The sequence below is a fragment of the Mustelus asterias genome, chromosome 4 (genome assembly GCF_964213995.1).
Source record: "Mustelus asterias chromosome 4, sMusAst1.hap1.1, whole genome shotgun sequence".
NCBI lineage: Eukaryota > Metazoa > Chordata > Chondrichthyes > Carcharhiniformes > Triakidae > Mustelus > Mustelus asterias.
The window spans coordinates 97,139,406-97,167,327 of NC_135804.1; the positions used below are offsets into that span (position 1 = coordinate 97,139,406).

The following is a 27,922-nucleotide window of genomic DNA, read 5'->3' on the forward strand; positions in this document are numbered from 1 at the left end:
CCTGCTGGCCACGCGAAAGTTGAACATGCATGGTTCATTATGTATCCACAAGGAGCTTGGCAAATCGTGTGGCGCGGCAGGAAGGAAACCGCCCATCGTTACCTCATCGGTTGAAGGTCCTGGCGCCATGGCATCTGGCTAGACACCCATTCACTGAAGGCCAGGTGCACTGGATAAATCGTCCAGGATGTCTCTGAACCGCAAACAACCTTCAGCCTAATCATTCCAAGAAACCTCACTGGAGACTCTCCTCCATGTTGTCCAGGCAAAGTGGAAGGTCCTCTTTCCAGGGAATGGAAGCAGGAAGTTCTCCCAGCTGACCATGCTAGCCTACGAGGAGGTTGTCGGGGTGGTTAGTACCCATAGTTTTTTTTATTCATTCATGGGATGTGGTCATCGCTGGCTGGGCCAGCATTTACCGCTCATCCCTAAGGGCAATTAAGTGTAATTTGAAGATTGCTCCATGAGTGCACGTTGTATTCAGGTACATAGTATGTTAGTATGATGTATAATTGAAAATTGGCACTGAAAGCGTATTTAGGGACAATTGGAGAATTCAACCTGAATAAAGAAACTGGTGTATTGACAAATCAAGGTTGCATATTTGACTGAAAGTGAATAAATTAAAAGTAAATGCTTTCTTCACCATGCCAGGACCAGATGCTTTTGAGGTGAAGTCAAACTGGGGCGGTACGGTGGCACCGCTGCCTCACAGCCCCAGGGACCTGAGTTCGATTCCCGGCTTGGGTCACTGTCCGTGTGGAGTTTGCATGTTCTACCTGTGTTTGTGTGAGTTTCCTCCAGGTGCTCCGGTTTCCTCCCACAGTCTGAAAGATGTGCTGGTTAGGTGTATTGACCCAAACAGGCTCCGGAGTATGGCAACTAGGGGAATTTCACAGAAACTTCATTGCAGTGTTAATGTAAGCCCTACTTCTGACTGATAAAATAAACTTAAACTTAACTGGTGTTGCCCACGGAATATGCTGATGTGAATGAAATTCTGGATTCATATTATGGCACAATTAAGAATGAAATTGCACCAAGAGTTATATTCTGTCAAAGGAAGCCATTGCCAAGTGAAACTGTCGCAGATTACATTCTGGAATGAAAGAAACTGTCTTGTAATTGTGAGTGTGGGGTGAACTTCGAAATAAACCTTAAAGTCAAGTTTGTTGGAGGCCTGAAGAACAATAAACTCCAGGCCCAGCTTTTAAGCAAAAGCAATAGGCCGATGTAGGAGGAGGTATGCGATGCGATCACATCCATGGAAATGGCAGAAAGAAAGAAAGAGTTGCAAAATACAAGAGTGTTCTTTTCCCGAGCCCACAATGGAGGTCCATGAGATATCAGTAAGATCCAGGCCATGCCAGCCCATTGGAAATGTAGATGTTACCATCGCCATAGTTAATACCCTTATTTCCAGTCAAATTGCAATGCATGTGGGGAAGTCAGTCATACCCAGAAGACATGCAGGAGTAGTCCCAAGTTGTAGCTATGTTGTAGACCAAAGTCGATGTAAGGTTAGTTCAGGGGGTGGGTGTCCTCGAATTTGCATGTGACAGATATGGAAACAGAAGATCATTTTATTGAGCAGGAAGATCAAGATTTGTCCTCAGTCAGAGAACAAGGAAAATAGCACATGGAAAATTAGAGTAATAGGGCTGAAGATATAATTCCAGTATCCATACTAGAAATGGAAGTCAGAGACTCACAACTCACTTTCATTGTTGAGGAAGGAAATCCCTAAGTTTCATTCCCTAAGTGAAAGTGGTGTGAAACTGACTAGTTATTCCAATCACAGTTCTTTAGTGTTAGGGTGAAATATAATGATGCATCCTATTACTTACCATAGGTAATAGGAAAGAATAAAATCTCCCTGATGGAAATGAATTGGCTTCACAAGATACAGTTAGACTGGGTTGATTAGTAGGAGTGATGTTGAGAAAGTGCTCAGAGAGCACAAAGTGGACTTTGTACAAAGAGGACCAAATGATAAAATTAAGTATCACAAAGCTGAAGTCAAGATAAAGGAAAATGCATAGCTGATATTTTTGGACAGCTAGACCACGACCTTATGCACAATTAGAAGAAGTAAGAGTTGGATAGCTTAAAAAACAGGGGCAATTAAGAAGGTGAAGGACAGTGAATGGGCCACATTTATAACAATAGTTCAAAGATCAGATGGGTCCATTCAGATTTGTGGAGATTATGAGCAAATGGGAACTAAGGTGAGCAAGAATGATACTTACCCACTATCTACCAGTGAAGATTGGTTTTCTAATTTAACTAGTGGAAAGATGTTTAGCAATTTAGATTTGCCAAATGCGTTTCTGCAATTATAATTGGCTGGCAGGAGCAAAATGCTGCTCACCATTTATGCACGCAAAGGGTTGTACCAGTTGGAGTGTCGACGATTACCATAGTGTTTCAGAGTGTCAAGGATCAAGTATTAGAAACATAGAAAATAGGTGCAGGATAGGGCACTCGGCCTTTGAGCCTGCACCACCATTCAATATGATCATAGCTGATCATGCACTTCCAGTACCCCACTCCCGTTTCCTCTCCATGACCCTTGATCCTTTTAGCCAGCTCCCTTTTGAACATATTTAACAAAATGGCCCCAACAGCTTTCTGTGGTAGAGAATTCCACACGTTCACAACTTTCTGAGTGAAGAAGTTTTTCCTCATCTCTGAATGGCTTCATTGGGATTAAAAGAGTAGACTGATTCTTACATTAAATTCTAAACTGTAAGGCAGAGAAAGAGCACATTGTAATGTTGAACAAAGTCCTAAATCGACTTATGGGCTGGAATTTTACCGCCCTGCCCACCACCGGGATTGGAGCCGGCGAGGGGCGGAGCATGGGAAGGTCTATTGATGGGATTTTACAGTTTTGGGACGAGCTAGGCCATAAAATTCCACCCATGGTATCAAAGCTAAAAAGCACAAGTGTTGCCTGGTGCTGTTAAGTGCAATATACCTGGGTCACTAAGTAGCTGGTGAGAGTGTCCATCCATTGCACAAGGGTGAGGAGAATTTGAAACAAAGAAATCAAAGAACAAAGAAGAACTCAGAATATTCATAGACGTTGCTGTCTATTCCAAATTCATCCTAATACATTCACTCTACTGTATCAACTGCTGAAAGATGGAGTGGATTGGGAGGGGTGTGAGGACTGTGTTAGGAAGCATATGAACAAAGAACAAAGAACAGTACAGCACAGGAAACAGGCCCTTCGGCCCTCCAAGCCTGTGCCGCTCCTTGGTCCAACTAGACCAATCGTTTGTATCCCTCCATTCCCAGGCTGCTCATGTGACTATCCAGGTAAGTCTTAAACGATGTCAGCGTGCCTGCCTCCACCACCCTACTTGGCAGCGCATTCCAGGCCCCCACCACCCTCTGTGTAAAAAACATCCCTCTAATATCTGAGTTATACTTCGCCCCTCTCACCTTGAGCCCGTGACCCCTCGTGAACGTCACTTCTGATCTGGGAAAAAGCTTCCCACCGTTCACCCTATCTATCCCCTTCATAATCCTGTACACCTCTATTAGATCTCCCCTCATTCTCCGTCTTTCCAGGGAGAACAACCCCAGTTTACCCAATCTCTCCTCATAGCTAAGACCCTCCATACCAGGCAACATCCTGGTAAACCTTCTCTGCACTCTCTCTAACGCCTCCACGTCCTTCTGGTAGTGCGGCGACCAGAACTGGACACAGTACTCCAAATGTGGCCTAACCAGCGTTCTATACAGCTGCATCATCAGACTCCAGCTTTTATACTCTATACCCCGTCCTATAAAGGCAAGCATACCATATGCTTTCTTCACCACCTTCTCCACCTGTGTTGCCACCTTCAAGGATTTGTGGACTTGCACACCTAGGTCCCTCTGTGTTTCTATACTCCTGATGACTCTGCCATTTATTGTATAACTCCTCCCAACATTATTTCTTCCAAAATGCATCACTTCACATTTATCTGGATTAAACTCCATCTGCCATTTCTCTGCCCAATTTTCCAGCCTATCTGTATCCTGCTGTATTGCCCGACAATGCTCTTCGCTATCCGCAAGTCCAGCCATCTTCGTGTCATCCGCAAACTTGCTGATTACACCAGTTACACCTTCTTCCAAATCATTTATATATATCACAAATAGCAGAGGTCCCAGTACAGAGCCCTGCGGAACACCAGTGGTCACAGACCTCCAGCCGGAAAAAGACCCTTCGACCACTAGCTTCTGTCTCCTATGGCCAAGCCAGTTCTCCACCCATCTAGCCACTTCTCCTTGTATCCCATGAGCCTTAACCTTCTTAACCAACCTGCCATGTGGGACTTTGTCAAATGCCTTACTGAAATCCATATAGACGACATCCACGGCCCTTCCTTCATCAACCGTTTTTGTCACTTCCTCAAAAAACTCCACCAAATTTGTAAGGCACGACCTCCCTCTTACAAAACCATGCTGTCTGTCACTAATGAGATTGTTCCGTTCTAAATGCACATACATCCTGTCTCTAAGAATCCTCTCCAACAACTTCCCTACCACGGACGTGAAGCTCACCGGCCTATAATTTCCTGGGTTATCCCTGCTACCCTTCTTAAACAACGGGACCACATTCGCTATCCTCCAATCCTCAGGGACCTCAGCCGTGTCCAAAGTAGTGAAGTAAATGATGCTGTTTTTACCCATTATGACCTACTATGGTTTTAGCATGCAATGCCTCAGCAAAGGGGTAAGGGGTGGTGTTATCGTACATAATGGAAGATTCTGTGGAGAAGAGTGTAGCATGGGCTTCTTGTCCTTTAACAAAATCAGAGCAGAATTACTCAGAAGTTGCGAAATTAGCATTAGCAATCATAAATGGTTAGTTGTTGGGTAGGATGTTCTCTTTGTTAGCTGACCAACAAGCCTTTATGATCATATTTAGCTCAAAGAGGGAGTACCATCAATAGTGGCAGCAGGGCTTCAGAGATGGCTGTTAATTTTGATGGCCTGTAAGTATGACATTAAATATTGTAGTTTAGCAAATTCAGGCATTCTTTCAAAATTTCCCATGAAGACTGATTCACTTGTAGCCACCGAGTTACCTGTGAATTACTTCACAGACACGAATGACATGCCAGTGTCTGCCCGAGAAAGTAGAGAAGAAACTACAAGCCAGTGGCCCTCAGTAACAGTAAATCATGTCATGAATGGGTGGCCTAAAGAGTGTGGTCATGAGAATTGCAGGAGTATTCCACACGTGGGAATGAACTGAGTGTTGAATAAGGCTGTCTCCTACGGGGCCATTATTAGGAATCATTATTTTATTAAGGTTTAGAGAGAAATTGTTGAGGCTCTTGATCAAGAACACACAGGGATAGTCTGTATGAAATCAGTAGCTAGAAGCAAATTTTTGTACCCAAAGGGAGACCGAGATTTGAAGAGTTAGTGAAAAGTTGATGTGTGTCTGAGAATGAGAAATGATTCAATCAAGGTTTCTTTCATTCCTTGGTCAAACACAAGAAAACCATGGGAACGAGTACATGCTGGTTTCTTTGAAGTGGAAGAGACAGAGCACTTTGTTTTGGTCAATGGCAAGTGGATAAATGTTGAATCTGTTCCCAATACCACAAGTGCCAAAACTATTGAGGTTTTGAGAAGTTGGTTTGCAATTTATGGTTTGCCAGAGAAGTTGGTGTCAGTTTACGTCACAAGAGTTTGAAATATCTCTGAGTAAGAATGGAGTCAAACACGCTCTAATGCCACCATATCATACAGCATTGAATGGTGCTGCAGGAATAAGTTACAGATTGTGGAGAGGTCTTTGCAGAAACATTGGCTAGGCGACGATTATTTCTATTTTTCTCTTCAACACAGGCCAGACAATTTTCTGTTCTCTTAACAGGATAGCCCCACAGTCAATAGCAGGTTGCTCACTTTATGAGTTAGTTTAAACACACTACTGGAGCAAGGTTTAATTTGATTAAGCCTGAGGTCAATAGAAAAGCAAGACAAAGTAAAGGTAAATCATGATAAACATGACATGAAACTTGAAGAGTTCAGTGTTGGTCGAAAGGTCATGGTGAAAATTCAGCAGGCTGATAAGAAGGATGTACTTGGAGTTTTTGCCCCAAGACGAGATGCATTCACATATCTAGTGAGGATTGGAGATGTAGCTCCATTAATGTCATGTTGATCAGTTGATCATTTGCTTGAAGGAGGAATGTACAGCATTCCAGAATCCAGGTGTAATGCAAAATCTCCAGGCCAGCTAGCTCTGATCATGAATCGCGATGGCCAGAGAATCAGAAGTTGGCTGGTTGCACTAGTCGCCAAACCTGCTACGACCCTCGCAGGCTGCACTGCCGGCGCCAATCGGGTTCCTGGCCAGAGTGGGTGGGAAGCTTATTAAAATACACACATTTAAATATAGCTAACAATCTTGCAGCCCAAGCCAAAAAGCTCTCCCTATTCACCCACCTCCCCAGTGGGATTTGCACCAGGCGGCCTTTGGTACAGGTCCTCACAAACATGCTGAACACCGAGGGTCGAGGAAGCACCACCAACCCCTCAGCAATGAGAGGCATTCTCCTCCCCACACCACACAAGCTCACTCCCCCCTCAGACACCCATTCAGCCTTCCTTCAGGCTAAGCACCTAGGCGGTGTCATCAGTGCACTGCGCCCTGGCACTGATCCAGGGGACTCCAGGAGGTAGGTCCAGTGATCATTTTCCTCTCTGCTGCCGCCAGGCTGCAGAGGAAAGGTCCCTTATGGCTCCTGGGGGTTGGGTGGACTTGGGTTGGGGATGAGGGGTTGACCGTCAGGATCAATGGGGTACTTAAAGTACAGTCAACCGTGAAGGGAGGCTAAGTGGAGTGTCTGATTGGGGGAGGGGAGCTGGGTGAGAGGGGGGTCGGGTTAGGTCACCCTCATGCCTGAGTAGTATGGGAGGGCTCTCCCAGTATTTGTGGGAAGTGGGTAGGGGATGCCTCTCTCTGGTGAGGGGTTGGTGGTGCTCCTCTGGTCAGTGGGGGGGGAGGGACACCATTTCATTTTTTGGGGGGAGGGGGAGCCTGTCTCGAACATGGAGATCTGATCGCTATTTAAAAATGGAAGCCCAGTCTCAGAAACACGGGAGCTGGCTGGTGGGTTGCCCGATATGAATAAATTAGCATCTATTATCTGGGAAAATCCCAGCTGATAGACACTGCTAATGCCAGTGCGGGTAACCGTCCAGGTTTCCTGCTGGCGTAGGCACTTGGTCCCAATTCCAGCGAATTGTGGCCATGGTCTTTGATTAAGATGAATCAATGGCTGTCACAATCCTAACCATTACATGGAGTTGGTGGTCAAAGCCAAAATTCAAGATTGACACCATCAGAGATATGTAGAGATCCAAGTCAAACTAATGAAAATGGAGAATGATATCCACAGAGAAAGAGAAATAAGCCTGATACCTTAATAGACTGTTTTAAAAAATTTAGTCATGGAATGTGGGCATTGCTGGCTAGGCCAGCAATTATTGCCCATTAGTGATTGCCCTTGAGAAGGTAGTGGTGAGCTGTCTTTTTGAATCGCAACAGTCCATATGGTGTAGTTACACCCATAGTGCTGTTACAAAGGCAGTTCCAGGACTTTGACACAATGATAGTGAAGGAACAGTCATATTCTTTCAAATCAGGATAGTGTGTGGCTTGGAGGGGGAATTGTATGTGGTGCTGTTCCCATGCATCTGTTGCCCTTGTCCTTCTAGATCGTACAGGTTTGGAAAATACTGTCAAAGGAACCTTGGTGAGTTGCTGTATTGCACCTTGTATAATTGATGCTATCACCGTGTGTCTGTGGTAGAGGCAGTGAAAGTTTAAGGTGGTGGATGGGATGCCAACCAAGTGGGCTGCTTTGTCCTGGGTGGTGTTGAGCTTGTTGAGTATTGTTGGAGCTCCACTCATTCAGGAGAGTATTCCGTCAAACCCCTGACATGTGCCTTGTAGATAGTGGACACGCCTTGGAAAGGCAGGAAGGTGAGTTACTCGCTGCAGAATTCCAGCCTCTGACCTGCTGTTGTAGCCACAGTAACTATATGGCTTCAGTATCCACTTCAGTATCTGGTCAGTGGTAACCTTCAGGATATTGATGGTGAGGAATTCAATGATGGAAATGCCATTGAATGTCAATGGGAGATGGTTAGGTTCTTGTTGGAGATGGTCAAAGCCTGGCATTCGTGTGACGCGAATGTAGGGAGGAAGAACAGAAGTTGTTTTTTTCATTACTTCTCATCAAATGGTGATATTTTTGTTCAACACAAACTAGAATTAAGGAAAAACAATTTTTAAACATGTGAATCACTCTGGTAATATAAAGTCATGGATGTTTTGGTTGTGATTATGGGAGCAACAAATATGCAACACAATCTGCTAAATTTAGGGTATTGTTAATAATGATTTAGTTATATTGGGGTGAATCTTATTGTCCCGCCTGCCACAGGAATCGGAGTGGGCGAGGGGAGGACCATTGAAAGATCCTTCGACCTCGAATGGGATTTTCCGGTTTCGGGGCAAGCGAGGCTGGAAAATCCTGCCCGTTGTGTTTTGGGAAATTATTGCATGTACTATTTTATATTTTAATGATTTTTTTAAAATGGGGGCAGGGGGAAGAGTGTGGCGTAGAGCCATCTTTGCTCCCCTCTCTGTAGGAGAGGTGTAAATAACTTAGTTTAATAGTGGTGGCCTGCAGTTCAGAATGTGTTCATCTTGCTCTGAAATACACAACCAAATTTGTGGATTCTGCCTATTTATCATTCTTTGCAAGAAGAACATTCAATGATATCAGTCGTACATTTACCTTTTACTAGTCTGAACTTGAGTTCCCCCTTTGTTCTACTCCTACAACTTAATGCAATTTCCTGGATCTACTTTAACTATGTAATTAACTACCTATAAACCTCTATGATCGCTCTCAGCTATATATTGGTTTTGGCCATTGCTGCCTTGCATTGAGTGGATATCTTAAATGTTGAGTTTTGTTCAGCACATTTTCCTGTATGCACAGGCATTGAGGAGCGAGAGTGTTTAAGAATAAGGTTGCTAGGAGTAGAGAGAATATCATGTATGGGCCCTGAATACCACAGAGTGGACAGAAAAAACAATGCATTTATGCTATACCGGTTAGGAATGTTAAGTAATGTAAATTTAAATAAACCAATGAAAGAATATACTTCAGTCAACGAAGAATGGAAAAGGGGGAAAAGGTTTAAAAGGGTGGGGGAGGTGGGGAGGAATCCTATAATACAATCTCTCATGAGGCTTTGTGCAAGTTGAGCTGTGTAGGTTTTCAGAGGCTCCACTCACCTCACAAAATGGGCTTTGAGCTGGCCCTGCTACTCTGACAGCATGAGGCCCATTGAAAGCAATCTGAATGTTGACAGCTGAAGACTGGTTTGCTGAGCTAGTTGCCAGGCCTGGCAGAGTTTCCTACCGCTCTATTGTACCTCTGTACAGGGAGGCCTGCTAGGCCCAAGAAAGCAATGCCAAGTCACGTGCTTTTGCTTCAAGCTCTGATTAACTTTTTTTTTGCGTTTGGATGCTTTGTGGTATTATTTTTATTTTAGCATTTACCCTCCCCCCCTGCCTCATACCGGTTCTTTTAAACACTGTGCTCTTTCAGGGCTGGAGAATGGGCAGTCAAAGTGTAAAGGTTTACAAGAATCCACAATCAAATATTTATGAATAAGATGAATGAGTATTTGATAATATATAGGCATTTAAAAAAAAAATCAAAGTTCCCATGCCTCCTTTAAATATTCCACATAGAAGTTGACCTTAAAACTATGACCTCTGCCTGCCACAAGAACGCTCCGAAGACTATTTTTTGAGCAGATGATGGAAGTGGCGAAACCTTTTTTGCCACCATTGCAAACCAGGAAATCATTGGCTGTGTGCTTGCAATTTTCTGATATTTTGCTGGCAATCACCAAGGTTCTCTGTGCCAGCGTGTATTCAGAAAATAACTGACTCTGAATCCTTGACTTTGTCTCCTAAGATGTCCGTGACAATCCATAATTATTTTATCACAAGTGCAGTTAAGATCCCTGTCTTTGAGTTAATATCCTCCATCACAGCCTTCAAATCCTTTGATGCCTTTGCTGCAGCTTACTTGAGTGACATTATGGTGAATTTTGTGACTCACTGTGTTGCATGGGAGAGGTTGATAATTGCTGGAACAATATCTTCAGACAGTGGGGAGGGACAAGTTGTTGATCTCAGGATATTGATAATTACATCAAAAACAGAATTAAAGAAAAAAAGAGACCTGCACTTTTTTAATAGAATCCCTACAGTGCTGAATGAGGCCATTCAGCCCAAAACATCTGCACCAACAACAATCCCACCCAGGCCCTATCCCCGCAACACCATGTATTTACCCTGCCAATCCCCTAGCACTAAAGGGAAATTTACCATGGCCCATCAACTTAACCTGCACATCTTTGGATTGTGGGAGGAAACTGGAGCACCTGGAGGAAACCCACGCAGACACGGGGAGAATGTGCAAACTCCACACAGACAGTCACACCAAGGCCGGAATTGAACCCGGTTCCCTGGTGCTGTGAAGCAGCAGTGCTAACCACTGCACCTTTATACTGCACCTTTCAGGGCTTAGGACATTCAAAATTGCGTTCTAGCCTATGAAGTACTTTTGAATGTAGTCACTGTTGGAGGAAAAGTGGTAGCGATTTTGCACACAACAGCATTATGTAAATGTAATGTGATAATGACCAGGTAACTCCCAGCTCCTCGATCATGAGACCTGAGAGGGCAAACAGAGCTCAGTTTAATCTCCCATTTGAAAGCTGGCACTTCTGAGTTGCACTGAGGAAATTAGCCCTGATTGTTGCTAGAATCTTCTGAATTGGGGCTTGATGGCACAAATTCCTGACTCAGAGGTGAGAATCTTATCACTGAGCCATGGCTGAAGGTGAAAGGAACATGGGAAGAGAAGAGGCACATGGAATCAAGGCTAATATTCTGGTGCAGTATGAAAGGAGTGCTGCAATGTCAACAGTATGGGACGCAATCTTACCTGCTGTTCATGCCACACTCCCACTGCAGCGAGGTCGGAGAACTTGACGGCCAACCAAATCTCCGTTCACTGCAGTGGGATGGGAAAATCCTGCTGGCGTGAGTGGTGATAAGGTTCTGGTCATTGTCTTTCGGGTGAGATGTTAAACTGAGGCCCAGATGCAAAAGATCTGACAGTACCATTTCAAAGAAGAACATGAGAGTTATTTCTGGTGTCTTAGCCATTATTTATCCATCAATCAACATCACAAAAAAATTAGATTATCTGGTCATTATCACATTTTATTTATTTATTAGGCACAAATAAGGCTTACATTGACACTGCAATGAAGTTACTGTGAAATTTCCCTAGTCGCTACACTCCAGTGCCGGTTCGGGTCATTGCACCTAATCAGTATCTCTTTCAGACGTGGGAGGAAACCAGAGCACCTGGAGGAAACCCACACAGACATGGGGAGAATGTGCAAACTCCACACAGACAGTGACCCAAGCCGGGAGTCGAACCCGAGTCCCTGGCGCTGTGAGGCAGCAGTGCTAACCACTGTGCTGTGTCGCCCCGAGAGCACGAACGCAGTCCCCCACTACCACAAATTCTGCAGTCGAGTATCCCGCATTTGGGGACATTGCAGGCGTCAGCACACTCAGAGTGCAATGGGATAGCCTCATCCTGGGAGATCAACCTGCCTGATCATTGACTCTCCCCTGCCAGGTTGCTGTTTGTGGGAGCTTGCTGCATGAAAATCTGCTGCTATGTTTCCTACTTTACAACAGGGACTACACTTTAAACACACTTCATTGGCTGTAAAACCTTTGGGAAGTCCGATGGTTGTGAAAGGCTGCATATAAATGCAAATCCTTATACTTGCACCAATTATCATATATAATTTCAAATGTTGACATGGTCTCTACTTCAATCTTCGACTTTGATGTTGCATTTTACTGACTTACAGTTCATTTAAATCTTATCTATATCCAGTCATTTTAGACCTACTCAATAAATAGAAATAGTGTGCTTATTTTTACTCTGTTTTCATTCAGTCAAAATTTAAATATCTGTATCAAATTTATCCTAATGAACACAGCGTAAGAACAGACCCAATCCCGTGTAAGCTTGGCAAATTCATAGTGCTAGGAGTTGATTGGCCCTTTGGCCTTGCTAATCAATGGGACTTGGAAGATTAGACTTGTCACTGGGAGCTGGATTCTTCCCATTTGACTTTACACAGTCATAATGATATGATGGTCCTGGCTAGGCAAGCTGTGGGAAGTTTATCCATGCCTTATGCTAACAGGGTGGCAGAACTCCAGGAAGCAAATCTCCTTTCCATTTTCCATATAGTTATCACACTGGAATGGCATAGGAAACTTATTCTGCAAGGAAAGTCAATGGCTTAAACAGTTTCTCTTGAGTTTCCTTGCACTTCTGCAGAATAATCACTGGTCTTGTTTAACTAGGTCAAAGTGCCAATAATGGATTTTAAAGAGTTCAGTTAAGAGTGAGGAGTATGATGGGATATTCTCCACTTGTCCTGATGAATGCACATCCAATTATATTCAAGAGGTTTTGATACTAACAAGGGCAAAGCAACCTACTTGATCAACACCTCATGCACCATCTTAAACACTCACTCACTTTACTTTTGGCGCACCTTGACTGCAGTGTGTACTGTCTACAAGATGTACTGCAGAAACTCAAGGCTCCTTCGACAAACCCACAATGTCTACCACCTGGAAATGCAAGGGCAGCAGACACATGCAAAGAGCATCACCTGCAAGTTTCCCTACAGGCTACACACCATTCTGACTTGGAAATATATCTCTCACTGTCGCTGGGTCAAAATCCTGGAGCTCCCTTCCTAACAGCTCTGCGGGTGAACCTACACCGCATTGACTGCAGCGGTTCAAGAAAGCGGCTCAGCACCATCTTCTCAAGAACAATTAGGCATGGGAAACAAATGCCCACATCCCATGCAGGAATAAGAAGAAATTCTAGTGAATGCACTGCACCCCTTCAAGGCCAAATTATTTTTCCTGAGATGCCATGCCCAGGGATGAAAGAAATACTCCTGTATGAGCTCTGATCAAAGCTTCCGCCGACTGAGGCATAGCTTCCTCATTTCATCTTCCAACCATTTTAAAATAAAAGCCATTATGCTTTTTGATAACTGTGAATTAGCTTTTAGTGAACAGTATACATGGACACCTGAAATGCTTTGCTCCTGTACAGCTGCTTATTGCTCACTGCATGTAGGTCTGCGTGACAAGGATATAACTTGTGTGGAATTGAAAAGACGACCTGCGCTTTGGTATGTGCTGTTTTGCAAGAGCATAGAACTGCTTGAAACTTCCTTTAGGGTGTACAAGAGAAGAGGCTGCTCAGCAGTTCTTAAGGAAAAGGAAAAGAAAATTGGGCGATGGTATTCGTCTTTTGCTTTTCTTGGGCCTAGGCCAGGGGGCAAATGAGCCCCCACTGGGGTCCACTCTGATTTGGAAAAAGGAATCTTCTTTTTGTGCATGTTTGCACCGTAACAGTAGAAATCCCCAGATCAAGGCTGCCTTCAGCGAAACAGAAAGTAAGAAGGCCTCTTCACATTCTGCGCTTAATTCAATACTGAATGCAAAGTCATCGCATCTGGGAGTCATTGTGTAAAGTACTTACCTGCAGGCAGGGAGCTCAACCTGGGCAATTACTGTAGCCGTTACAGTCCTCAAGTGAGGAAAAACCATTAAAGAGTCAAAGGAGATCCTGACTAACATTCTGTTTCTGTCACACTGCTGCCATCCTGGAAGATATTTGAGCGTCTGGGAAAGATTTGAAGTTGGAAGCTGGTCACTAATTGCTTGCCAGTTATTTGGTTTCTGGCTTACATCTGTGATGGTGCTTGTGGCCAGAGCATACTGTTGAAGAACACACAGGATGTGTAGCAAGGCCCGGACAGGCTCTAGTTTCTATTTTGAAGATTTATTTTGGCAGCAGCATCTTTCCTTAGTCTTGTTTCCTGCCATTTTACGCCATTTTTCCCATTTATGTTAAACTTCGAAGTGTTTTTACTCCATTTTAAACTTTATAAGATCTTTGGCAAAGACCCATCAGTTGAGCGCACACCTCCTCTGCATCTGGTTCTAATTAATAGAGATGGGACTAATACTTGTCTGATACTGACAGAGTCTCTTTCTATTCTCATATCTATGCTGCCTCAGTTAACTTTTAGCCATTTATCATTTGGGAGACATACTATGGATCTAAATAAACTCAATTAGCACAAGCTAGTTTGGTTGAATTACCTTTTTCATGTTCAAAATTCTGATGTCGTCCTCAAAATGGTACAAAGTTAGACGGACCCCAGTGAACGTAGATTTTTGGTCCACTTAATGTCAGCAACTTCAATTATCTTTCACAGCCATTGCCAAACTCCCCCTCCGTCCCCCTGCCCTCCTCCCTCCAAACCCCACAAAGCCTCACAAAGTTCAGGTAGGCAACCAGGAAAATTTGCTCTAAATTCCTCCTCAATTATAGGCCATCCTGCCTCTAAGCATCCATCCCGAAATCCTAGAAAGACCCAGTACTCTTTGACCTTAAAATGCATTATATGTAAGTGACTTGGCCTTCCACCCTTGTTGCCTACCATTGAGCGCTGCCGGTCTCACTTCGCCTGATGCGCATAGGAAATGTGAAGAGAGACAAATATCACCTGAAGAGTCATTAGCCATGCCTCAGGAAATCTAATTATCCCCATTCCAGGCCTCTGAAGGAAAGTATGTTTCAACTCAATGCCTTTCCTCCCATTAATGCAAAATTGGGATTCATAAGCTATTATAGAATTAACAAATGAGCAGTTTCTGAATGCACAAGATGATTATGCAAAATTTGCTTTGGTAACACTTCCGCTTTACAAATAATAGAACAAAGAACAATACAGCACAGGAACAGGCCCTTCAGTCCACCAAACCTGCACCGATACGTGGTTTCTATCCCTCTGTTCCCCTCCCGTTCATGTGTCTATCAAGGTACACTTTGAATGTTGCTAACGTGCCTCCTTCCACCACCTTCAGAGGCAGTGCATTCCAGGCACTACCACCTTCTGTGTGAAAAACTTTCCCTGCATGTTTCCCCTAAATTTACCACCTCTCACCTCAAACCCATGCCCTCTCGTAATCCGCCCTTCCACCCTGGGAAAAGCCTCTGATTATCCACCCTACCAATGCCTCTCATTATTTTGTAGATTTCTATCAGGTCGCCCTTCAGCCTCCGTCTTTGCAGTGAATACAATCCGAGTTTATCCAACCTCTCCTCATGCCTAAAACCCTCCAGACCAGGCAACATCCTGGTAAAACTTCTTTGCACCCTCCCCAAAGCACCCACATCATTCTGGTAGCATGGCAACCAGAACTGCACGAAATATTCCAAATGTGGCATAACTAAAGTTTTATATAGCTGTAACAGAACTTGCCATCTTTTATACTCAACGTCCCGGCTGATGAAGGCAAGCGTGCTGTATGCATTCTTGACCACCTTATTCACCTGTGTTGCCACTTTCAGGGATCCATGGACCTGTGCACCCAGGTGTGTGTACACCCACCTGTGTGTAATGTTGTCATGAAATGACTGACTATTCTGAGCACCTAAGGGTGTAACTGGATAAATGGGATTTTTCTTTGACCAAACTTAACAGAAGGTTTCAATGTATCTTGAGATGGAATGTTATGTTCTCTGCAGCATTTATAGATTTATCGCATTTTAAGTAGAGAAATTCTTCCTGATATCTATGCTCACTAGACTTGTCACTAATTCCCATTTGTTTCCTCTGGTCCTTTCCTCTTCTTTTGGCAGTGATATTCTGTGTGCTTGTTCTCTGATATTTGTTATTTCAGTGCGGTTTCCCTTTTCCTGCACTCCTTTCAGACACTAATGCTCTTTAATCATTCCTTGTCCACATCCCTGTGCAATTGGAGTTGCTCCTGTTGCTCTTTGAATCCCTCGCATTGTATTTTATGTTTGCAGGAGGTGAACAAAACTGAATTCAAATGTGGACTGACCCGTGTTTGGGATACTGGTGCAATTTCTGCAGACGTGTTCCACAGTATTGTGGTTACATATCTCAGCACTTTGAATTGTTCAGACTGTTACTACTGTACTGAGTGTACCCTATTTATTTTAAACTTGTCAATACATCTTTGTTCATAATGTAATACTTTGTATAGTAAGTATGCAGTTTCATTAGCCTTGTCTGTGCCCTATTCCGTAACCATTTTGTGAAATTTTGGGTCCTTACTTTGTCTCCACTGATCTAGCTACTTTTACATCACCATTTGTAAGTTAGTTCCACTTGTATTCTTTACCTAAATTAGAAACTGCAGTTCTGCACTGAGTTGTGGAACTACACTCAATATTTTTTCCCCAATCTCACGCTACACTTCTCATAAAAATACTCACAATTCTTACTTTTAACGCTATAGTCGTGATGTAGCAAATTGTCATAGCAATTCTGGTTTGATAGGTGTGCAATATTGTTGCCGCTACTGCCCGCAGTGCAGCATGAGTAGATACAGACAGTGCCCTCAAGAAACAGAGAGGACTTGACAGGAAGATGAAGCTATAAATAAATTAGCTGGCATACTGAGGAGGGTCTGGAGGTATTCATGGGGAGATTTACAATTCTGCCTGTCTGCATAGCTGAATAGAAGAGGAGATCGAAGGACTTTTAATGAGTGATAATTTTGTTAAGAGACCGTACACCAGATGCATTCACAGCAAATGCTATCGTGCACTTAGTTGATTTAAACACACACAATGCGGCCAAGAAAAAAAAACTTTGTTACTGGGAGAAGGAGAAAGCTGAGGTTTCCATGGTAACCTGAATATGCTGTTTATGCCTCAGTGGTGAAATCATGTAAATCCAATTGGAGGGGAGAATGAGGCCTTGTCTGGCTTGAGTTCTGAATAGGCCTGAATGCAAGGCCCAAGGCTTAAAGTGTGTTAAAGGCTGACTTGGTGAAGAGGGAAGCACAATAGAAACAGAGTTCCTTCTCTTCTCCTGGACATTATTAATGATGCCCTTAACCTTCAGCAACTGAGATGGAGGCGTCCCTTCCTTCAGTCAGTACTAATGCAGCCCAAAACAAGAGGACACAGCACCTGGCTGCTCTAATTAACAACCAGAATTGAATTAGCAAGTTTCACATACTGAGAAAATAGTTTCTCTCGTATCTAATTACGTTATATACCTTCACAGTCATCTGAGTTAATGATGTGTGATGCTGAGGGTTAATGGGCAACTCTTCTGGGTTTTAAAGGTGCACTGGCATCTGCAGTATAAGGTCCTGCAAGACATTTGAGTGGAAAATTCAACAGCTTTGCAATTAACATCATTGATTGCATCTGATAATGTTTGAGAGAAACAACCTTTACATAAGCCCCTCTTTTGGTCCAGTGAATATAATCACTATAGTGCGTCATACTGAACTTTGCAGGAGAGAAAGGTATCAAATGTGATCTGGGATTTCGTTGATTTTTTTGTGGTCTTACAATTTCGGGTGTTATAGCTAATCTCAGTCAGTTTCTGTGAGTTGAGGAAGGGAAGAATCAGTCAAGATTCCTGCTGTGATCCTCATCACTACTTTTACTGGGAAAAGCACATGTGGATGTTGGATGATGGCAGGATTATGTTGTCTATCATGCTTCCTACTATCTGAAGTAACCAGGGAACACTCACTGTCTTACCTCACGCAGGAAGAATGGCTACTTGATGGCATTGGGAGGGTTACCAGATCTTTCCTGAGGTCAGATAATGCAATATAGGGTAAGGGATTGCACACTGGGCTCTTGTTTGGCTATATGATTCAGGACCCCATAACTTTTGAACACTTGCTGACTAATTCATTGGGAAAGGATAGGATAATATTACATGGTGGAAGACTGGAAATCGGGATTTATGTGTCTAACGTGCTCATTTTAAAACTATAAAAATAGTTAGCTGTGTGCTATTTGTGAAATTAAGTGAGGGGGACGGTGGAATCCATAACCACCTGTTGAAGTGTGAGAATGTGAAACTTGTTAGATTAGCCTGCTAGCCCATCCTGTCCTCAGAGTTACAACATCTGTTATGGAATGGGCATGTGGTCCCAGTGTGAGCCTGACTGCAATGAGTAACCTCTCACCTGCTTATCAACTTCTGCCCTGTCTGACTGTGGGGTCAAAGCAGCTCCTGGCTCCTTTCTAGCATCTGTCTCTCCAGCCGTGTGGCAAATGTCCTGGCTGTCTTTGAAGTCACTGTGTGGGCAAGTGATACTTTTCAATGCAGCCTGAATCAAGTTGTGATTTCTTGCCGTTATTGTACCTATTGCACAGTGAAATGTTGGACCTATCTGCCATCACACCATGCTTGATTCTTTGCTTTGTGATTCTTCAGTCTTGTTTATGAATATCCTGATGTCAAAAGTTCTTTCCACTGTAAAACATATATACTGAAGGCAGGCATGACTTCATTCTTATCAACATCGATTTACCACAATTCCTGTCAGTATAGTGATAACGGGGACTGTGTTGTGAAGGTACAGATCACTACAGCTTCTAGTCCAACCTGCGTTTCTTTTAAACTGTTTTTCTCTCTTCGTATGCTGTAAATTTTCCTTCAATCTTTCCCCCTTGCATCTCCTCTGAAGACAGAGAGGGTAATTTTGATTTTAGACAATAGTGTACAATGCACAATGTCAACTTTGCCGCCTGTTAAACATAGGCTTTCATTTCTATTGACGCCAGTAGAAATGAAAATCCAGAAGGTATTTAATGAGTGGTCAAGTACATTTCACATTATCATTTAAAGTTCAGAATTACCTCCAGTACTGATTCTTGTTGTGACACAGTCTCTGAGGTGTCAGCAGTCCTCCATACCTCACCACTTTAGTCAAGCTTTATCTGGGAGACTCAACAGTGAGCATTTATAGGACATTCGATCACTGGCCACAGATGAGTCCAATTCCATTTTACTGGACATGTACAGGCAAGGATTTCCAGCAAGGATAACTAGATAGTAGTAGCTAAGTCAACATGGACAGTTCAAGTCTTTATGGATCAGGATCATACTGACCGATACACTTCAACATTTGCTCTTTATCTACTAGATTGCTCCTCTCTCCCAGATTTAGCATCTCTGGCTTTTGAGTTGCTCAGATAAGTGAAGCGTGCCATTCTCAATGAACAGGGATTGGGGAAGTTCTTGTGTAAGCCAGATTTTCCACTTCCTTCAAAAAAACTGCATTTAAAATAATGAGCTTTCAAATTACTTTCTCCATGCACCTTGCATGCCTCATTTAAATTTTCAAGCTTGGTGGAGACAGGATGGTGGTATTCCAACAATGGTGGGCAGTGGAATATCTTCCCATTACTGTGGTCATAGCAATGTCTCCCCATGTCTTGCACTGGGTGACAGACAAAGGCCCCTGAGTTAGTTTGGAAATGCTGATCAAGAACAAAGAACAATACAGCATGGGAACAGGCCCTTCGGCCCTCCAAGCCCGTGCCGCTCCCTGGTCCAAACTAGACCATTCTTTTGTATCCCTCCATTCCCACTCTGTTCATATGGCTATCTAGATAAGTCTTAAACGTTCCCAGTGTGTCCGCCTCCACCACCTTGCCTGGCAGCGCATTCCAGGCCCCCACCACCCTCTGTGTAAAATATGTCCTTCTGATATCTGTGTTAAACCTCCCCCCCCTTCACCTTGAACCTATGATCCCTCGTGAACGTCACCACCGACCTGGGGAAAAGCTTCCCACCGTTCACCCTATCTATGCCTTTCATAATTTTATACACCTCTATTAAGTCTCCCCTCATCCTCCGTCTTTCCAGGGAGAACAACCCCAGTTTACCGAATCTCTCCTCATAACTAAGCCCCTCCATACCAGGCAACATCCTGGTAAACCTCCTCTGTACTCTCTCCAAAGCCTCCACGTCCTTCTGGTAGTGTGGTGACCAGAACTGGACGCAGTATTCCAAATGCGGCTGAACCAACGTTCTATACATCTGCAACATCAGACCCCAACTTTCATACTCTATGCCCCGTCCTATAAAGGCAAGCATGCCATATGCCTTCTTCACCACCTTCTCCACCTGTGACGTCACCTTCAAGGATCTGTGGACTTGCACACCCAGGTCCCTCTGTGTATCTACATCCTTTGTGGTTCTGCCATTTATCGTATAGCTCCTCCCTACATTTCTACCAAAATGCATCACTTCGCATTTATCAGGATTGAACTCCACCTGCCATTTCCTTGCCCAAATTTCCAGCCTATATATATCCTTCTGTAGCTTCTGACAATGCTCCTCACTACCTCACTATCTGCAAGTCCTGCCAATTTTGTGTCATCCGCAAACTTACTGATCACCCCAGTTACACCTTCTTCCAGATCGTTTATATAAATCACAAACAGCAGAGGTCCCAATACAGAGCCCTGCGGAACACCACTAGTCACAGGCCTCCAGCCAGAAAAAGACCCTTCCACTACCACCCTCTGTCTTCTGTGACCAAGCCAGTTCTCCACCCATCGAGTCACCTCCCCCTTTATCCCATGAGATCCAACCTTTTTCACCAGCCTACCATGAGGGACTTTGTCAAACGCTTTACTAAAGTCCATATAGATGACATCCACGGCCCTTCCCTCGTCAACCATTCTAGTCACTTCTTCAAAAAACTCCACCAGGTTAGTGAGGCATGACCTCCCTCTCACAAAACCATGCTGACTATCGTTAATGAGCTTATTCCTTTCTAAATGCGCATACATCCTATTTCTAAGAATCTTCTCCAACAACTTCCCCACCACGGACGTCAAGCTCACCGGCCTATAATTACCCGGGTTATCCTTCCTTCCCTTCTTAAATAACGGGACCACATTAGCTATCCTCCAATCCTCTGGGACCTCACCTGCGTCCAGTGACGAGACAAAGATTTGCGTCAGAGGCCCAGCGATTTCATCTCTCGTCTCCCTGAGCAGCCTTGGATAAATTCCATCAGGCCCTGGGGATTTGTCAGTCTTTATATTCTCTAACAAACCTAACACTTCCTCCCTTGTAATGGATGTACAAAGAAACTGAATTTCCATTTTTGGACTGAGCTGGGTGGTTTGTGTGCCCTACGCACTCCAGCCACTGTCAGCTGGTGGCCTAACCCAGCCAGGAAGCATCCCAAAGGTAGGCTCCTCTTTAATTTTGTTGGCCGGGAAGAACAAAACTACTTTTGCCAAGGACCCATAAAGTTAGCCTGGGCCATTGTCCCTAACTACACCTTCCAATCCTTCCCTCCCCTCCGATCCAAACATCAGTAGAAAGGGTACTACAATTGCCTTTGTACCAGTGATTTAACAAGGGGTAGGAATCTACCAGGGCTCTTACTGACTATATATTGACTCCTGCTGGAAAAGATGTACATGTAAACATATAAGATTCAGAAGGGGCTTGACAAGGTAGATGGTGAGATGTTTTCACTAGTGGGACAATATCGAACAAGGGGACATAGCTACAAGATTTGATTTGACTTTGATTTGATTGTTTTCTTCTCTATGAATGGTCTGTATAGTGTGCAAGAAACAATACTTTTCACTGTGTGCTAATACATGTGACAATAATAAATCAAATCAAATCAAAACATAACTACAAGATAAAGGGCCGGTTATTTAAAACTGAGGTGCGTAGAGATTTTTTCTCACAGAGGGTGGTGGATCTCTGGAATTCTCTGCCCTAAAGGATGGTGGAGGCTGGCTCATCTGAAGTATTTAAAGTGGCGCTGGATACATATTTGATAGATTGAGGAATAGAGGGCTATGGGGAAATGGCACGGAAACGGAGTTGAATTCGGCGTGGATCAGCGGTGATTGTATTGAATGGCGGGGCAGGCTTGAAGAGCCTTGTGGCTTACTCATGCTTCTGTAGTATTCTTGTGTCTGGACACTAAATTAATGCACAAATGAGCTTGGTTGTGAGAGATTAAAAAACACCTTTTGCATCTTCAGGCTGTTGTAATGTGCTTCACAGCCAATTAAATACTTTTGAAATATGGTCAATGTTGAAATGAAGGCAAACTTGGCACCCAATCTGAGCACTGCAAAGTGACACAATACCTTTCATGATCAACTATCCTGCCAGTACTCAATGTCTAGTTTTAGACATGAAGTCTTTGTGAGAGGTCCTGGTGAACTTCTCTTGCTCAGAATCATATCTGAGTAAAGTTAGTGCATTGAGTGATGAGAGTTTTAAAATGAGCATCATATAATTCTACAGTGCAGAAGCCCATTTAGTCTGCACCAACCACAATCCCACCCAGGCTCTATCCCCAATACCCCACGCATTTACCCTAGCTAGTCCCCTTGACACTAAGGGGCAATTTAGCATAGCCAATCCACCTAACCTGTGCATCTTTCAGACTGTGGGAGGAAACCGGAGCACCCAGAGGAAACCCAGGCAGACACGGGGAGAACGTGCAAACTCCACACAGACAGTAACCCAAGCCGGGAATCGAATCCGGGTCCAACGTGCTGTGAGGCAACAGTGCTAACCACTGTGCCACCGTGCCATGCCTTCTCTCCTCTGGGGATGTTTTATGATGTGGAGCAATTCTTTGATAGAGACTACATGCAAAATTCAGCATGAAAACTGATACTGATTTATCAATCAAGCATTTAGAAAAGCTTTTTACTGAAGATTCAACAAAGCATCACTTGATCTTTTTTTCCTTTTGTGCAGTTTAATTCCATTTGCAATTCAATTGCTTTTTCCCTTCATCCCAGTTCCACGGAAGAATTTGTAGAATTTCACCTTAAAAGAGTGGCCCTCAGCTGGCTCTGTGAGGCAGAAAATCGGTAAATTCAAACCAATCGCAGAGAAGTACGAGCAAAGGTTGTGTTTTTTAAAAAAAACTTCAAATAATGGAGGGGGAAGGGAATGGGGAAGATGGAGAAACGAGAAGCAGCAGGTGTATTAAGAAGAGGCGGCTGGTTTTGAAGACTAGAAATGTCTAAGAAAAAAAAATGCTAACAATTTATTTTTTTCAAATCTCATTTTAAAGAAAAGTCCTCAGCTGACACAGACCTACTGTGAAGGACGAGAATATGGCCCATCATATTTAAATTAATGTCAGTTTGTAGAGTGCCGCACATTGAACTCTTGGGATTTCAGCGAATGCTTGAAGTGATGCACACTTTGAATGACCCAGTCCATCTGTGTATCACTGAAGCCCAGATTGCTTCGTATAACTTGCCCTGAGCTAATATCTCACCTTGCTGTGAGGAATGCAGAATATGTCTGCTGCTTTACCTCAAAGGTTCCCCAGTCTTTTGAACAAATTGAGAAGTGAGTTAGTTACTTGAGGGGCTGGCACTAAAATTCAGCTGAAGTTTCGGTGGAACGCAAGGAAGTAAATTCAGAACAATGTTTTCAGATTTGACAGGGAAGCAGGATAGAAGTGTGTGGGCTTCAGATTGTAAAGAACTAGTCTTTCTTTACACGGGGTAATAAACTATTAGAAAGGTTACCGGGGGGAGGGGGAGGGATGTCAATATAGCAAATTCATTTTTTTAAGGAAAAGCACTGAATACTTTAACACAAAGCTGGTGGGTTTGGTATTCTGGAAGAATGAGATCAAATGTGCTGAAGCATCTCTTTCATCCACAAGGTTGGCTGGGATGAAAGTCTCCGTAGCTGTAGGGCTTCTACATGAAATGCGTTTGGCTGGCTTGTATGACAAAGGTGGCCACCGACGATGGAGAAGGAGAGATGAAGGGAAGTGCTGTAATAAGGCTGCACATTGTAACATTGAGTCTCCATGCAGCACTTTGAATGTATGAAAATTTGATAAGATGCACAGGAAAAGACTAGCTGATGCATTGAGCCTATCTCAAACATTCACTCTGCACCAAAGTACCTTCACTCCCTGTGTCTCATCCTGTTAATAGTAGTCATGCTATCTTTTGAGAGAGACTAAAACACAGATGAAAAAGCCCTAATTTGAAGTGATATTAAATAGCAGATGTAGTGTCATGAATCACTGTGAAAATATCCTCCCTGACTCCCAAGGTAATCCAAACCGGTTCTAGGTAATCACCTGGGTTATCGGTTGTCGTCATGCCTACCTTCTGTAGGCAGTGTTTTAGCCACAACATGGAACTTGCCCTGTTAAATTTGAACTAAGGCAAAGAATTAGCACTTTTCACTCCAGCCTGAAGTTTATTCACAAAACCCCTCCGCACAAAGCAAGACCCCCTCCTGACATTATGGGTGGAATTCTCATCACAACAGTGAGAAAATAGGAGTGATCCACGCTGGTTTTTTCAGCGTGTACCTCTCCACATTCCTCCCACACTCAGTCACATTTTTGGCGAGTTCTGTGCCAGTACTGGTCAGGGGAGTACTTAAACTCGCCAGTGAGCCCGGCTTCAGAGCGATCAGGCGCCATTTCACAAGGGTGCCCCAATGTCACAGTGCGATGGGAGAACCCCTTCCTTTCCTCATGGACATCGGGACCCCCTCCCCTCACTGGTGGCAGGTTTCCCCACCCCCTCCGAGAAATGGGTTGCAGACGTTGGGGCATTGGGGCTCTCCCGATGGTACCCCCTGCCTGACCCCCGACATGCACCCCCCATCATGACCCTCGACATGATCCATCCCTGTCTGACCCCCCCCCCCCTGCATTGCCCCCCTGTCATAGCCTCCAATCAGGCCCCGCCCCTTTCGCATTGCCCCTGACACATTGGCGATGCCCAACTGGCACTGCTGGGGTGCTGAACTACTACTGCCAGGGTATCTGATGGCACTGCCAGGGTGCCTGATGGGCATTGCCCGACGATGCCCTCAACCACCTGAGGTCTTCAGTGGCCTATGAACCCCCTGACATGGCCATTGCACCAGGTCTCTGCTTGTGGAGACCAGTAGTGATTCTCACCATTCTCCCTCTGCGTCAGAAGAATTGCGTGGAGAATTCCGTGTGCTGGGAGTTGAATGTGCTATGCGTATTTAAATATGCGAATTGGCCTTTCACCCTTTCTGGCGCAATCTGGTACATCCATTAGAAAGGGACCAGGAAAATCACAAACCGTTTGGCACCACAGTGTGACCTGTACAGTGCGGCGAGGTCAGAGAATCACCCCTCTTGCTTGTGTCACTTATAAGACATGACTGTTTTTTCTAATCAATCCAGCTTAAGTAGTCAATCCACAGCAACACCGTCTAACCCCCCCTCAACATTTTAAATAAACCTCATTGTAGTCTACCTTTTTCTGGAGTAAACCCTCCAGGTCTCTAAGTCTGATTGAAGGGCTTTTAAGACTACAGCTCATTTTCGTAGCCCTCCTTTAAACCTTTCCAAGGACATTAATGTCACCCAGCATTTCAGGGTGTTGGACACATTGGGGAGAAATTGGGTTGGTTGCAGTGCTAAGCGGACAATGGGAAATCAGCAGCCCCTTTTGCATCCTTGTGCCTTCTCTTCCTCTTTTTCAGGAAAGAAAGGTGAACGGTATGCACAGTGGACTGCTGATTTTGTCATTTTCTATTTTTGCACTACTGTCCAAGATCAATTCACCCCTCATTGTTCCATAGAATCCCTACAGTACAGAAGGAGGCCATTTGGCCCATCGAGCCTGCACCGACAACAATCCCACCCATGCCCTATCCCCACATACTTACCCTGCTAATCCCCCTGACGCCAAAGGGCAGTTTAGCATAGCCAATCAACCTAATCCGAGCATTTTTGGGGTTGAGGTCTTGTCAAAGGACACCATAGTTTTTTTTTAACCACATTATCCAAACTGCATCCTAGTCTATTTCTTGCCTTGCAAATAGCCTTTCAAAATTGGTCATGCACCTTCAGAGACTAGTGTGTCAGTTATGACACCCAGGCCATTTTGCCACTCAACATATTTGAATTCTCCTTTTTTCTGTAATGCGATCTGGTGTAATCGGTTATTCCACAGATTTTCTATGTCAAGGAATTTGTATACTAAACCTACCTCTCCAAAAAAAAGTGAAGATGAAAGAGAAATTGAAGAGCTGGCAGAAATGAGAAGGAATCAGAAGGCTGACTCCCATCACAAAGACAAAAATAGTTCTTTTACGACAAAAATTAAACCAGGTTGTCCTCTGCCAGACTGAATTTGTTGCATCTGTTAAAGCTCATACATATTCATGACATGTCTCGTTAATATTCATACATTGTGTATCTCATTAATATTTATGTTGGTGCTAAGCAGTGCTGCTTGTTGTCGTTTCCACTATATGAAGCATGTGACAATGGGTCCGTGTCACCGATGAGGCTTGGAGGCAAAGAACAAAGATGCAAAGAGGGGGATCTGGCAAAGGATGTTTGACAGTACAGGGAGGAGTAATGTTGAAGGATATTAAAGGAATTCTGTCTTCATAAAAGCATATCTGGCAATTCTTGTTCCATTTGATGACATAAATATGGCATTGAAATACATAACTTGAATCACATCATTATGTTGTGCTGGAGATGACAGATAACTAATATGGCTGTTATTCCACTGCAGAAATATGCATGCCAAATATTTTTCTATGGTAGTACAGCTTGCTTTAAGAGACAACTCTAAAATGTAAACATGTTTGTACCTATTGAGAAGTGATAATCATTGCACTTGCTGCTGATCACTATTGAGTGATTCCTTCCGGAAAACTAATGAGGACAGAATCAAGATAGGTTGCTAGGACTTACTGCTCGGTGTTAAATTCTTTACTATTGAGGGGGTCTCCTCAAAAACGCACTCCACTGACAGGTGGATTTATTGCAGGCCTTACTCGCTCCACACACCAAACAACAACTGCTCTCTCTGGGCGGATCAGCCCATACCCAGGGTCACCTGACCTGTTCCCTCAGAAGGGCTACATACATCACAGTTGGAATTCTCCCAGGCCCCCAGCAGTGGGTTCAATGACAGCTGGGTGTGGGTTGGGAGCAGGTGGAATTTAGTAGGAGGCACAAAAATCGCCTTTATGCCAGCGTGAATTTACAGCGGAATATTCTGCTGGTGAAAGGTCCATGGTGGATTGGGATAGCTGCTGAAGGTCTGTGTGAAATTCCTTTGCATCTCACTAATGGAATGCAGATGAAGGCCTGACCACCCACGCCCAATTGTCCGTTGTGCCGGCGGGAAAACACACCTGTGCGAAACAAGTTCGGAACAACGTGGCATGCAGATGTTGGTACTCAACCGGAACAATGCCTGGGGCTGCATCCGGAACTCAGGGTAGAGACCACTGGTGACCTTGGACCCTGGAACACCACAGCAGTAGGTGGGGGAACATCTGCGTGCTGGCGTAAAGGTGATTTTTGGGCCTTCCACCAAATTCTCCCCCCTTCCTGTTCATCATTGAACCCACGGTGGGGGCTTAGGAGAATTCCGACCCGTAAGCCTTAGCAACCTACCCTGATTCCATACTCGTGTGTTTTCCAGAAGGAATCACTGAATAGTAATCAGCAGCAAGATTTTGGGCGCCATCTTTCCGGCCCACTGGACCAGTCGATCAGTGCAGCGAGCCAGGAAGATAGCGTGTGAGGCGTTCGCGACTGCCGCGAGCCGGTCTCGCACTGAAAGACATCTTCCTGGCACTGTTCTGATGGCGCGATCGGCCTCACACCCATAAAGGGCGCAAACTGAATTTAAATATTAATGACATGCTTTTTACTATCTAAATGGAGAGAGACTGCAGGTGAGTGAAGTACAGAGGAATCTAAGTGTTCTAGTGCATGAATCACAAAAAGCTAGCAGGCAGGTCCAACAAGTAACTAAAAAGGCAAACGACATTTTGACCTTTATTGCAAAAAGGTTGGAGTTTAAAATTAGGGAAGTTTTGTTGCAATTATACA

The 27,922-nt window shown here is 44.1% G+C and overlaps 1 protein-coding gene and 1 non-coding gene across 3 annotated transcripts in view; one reads left to right on the plus strand and one right to left on the minus strand.

Annotated features, from left to right (window-relative positions):
* Positions 1-27,922, plus strand: part of efnb1 (ephrin-B1) — a 185,197-nt gene that overhangs the window by 78,093 nt on the left and 79,182 nt on the right. The window lies entirely within an intron of this gene.
* On the minus strand, positions 11,615-11,776 carry LOC144493256 (U1 spliceosomal RNA). Its single transcript, XR_013497708.1, has one exon. It is a non-coding gene; the product is annotated as a U1 spliceosomal RNA (small nuclear RNA).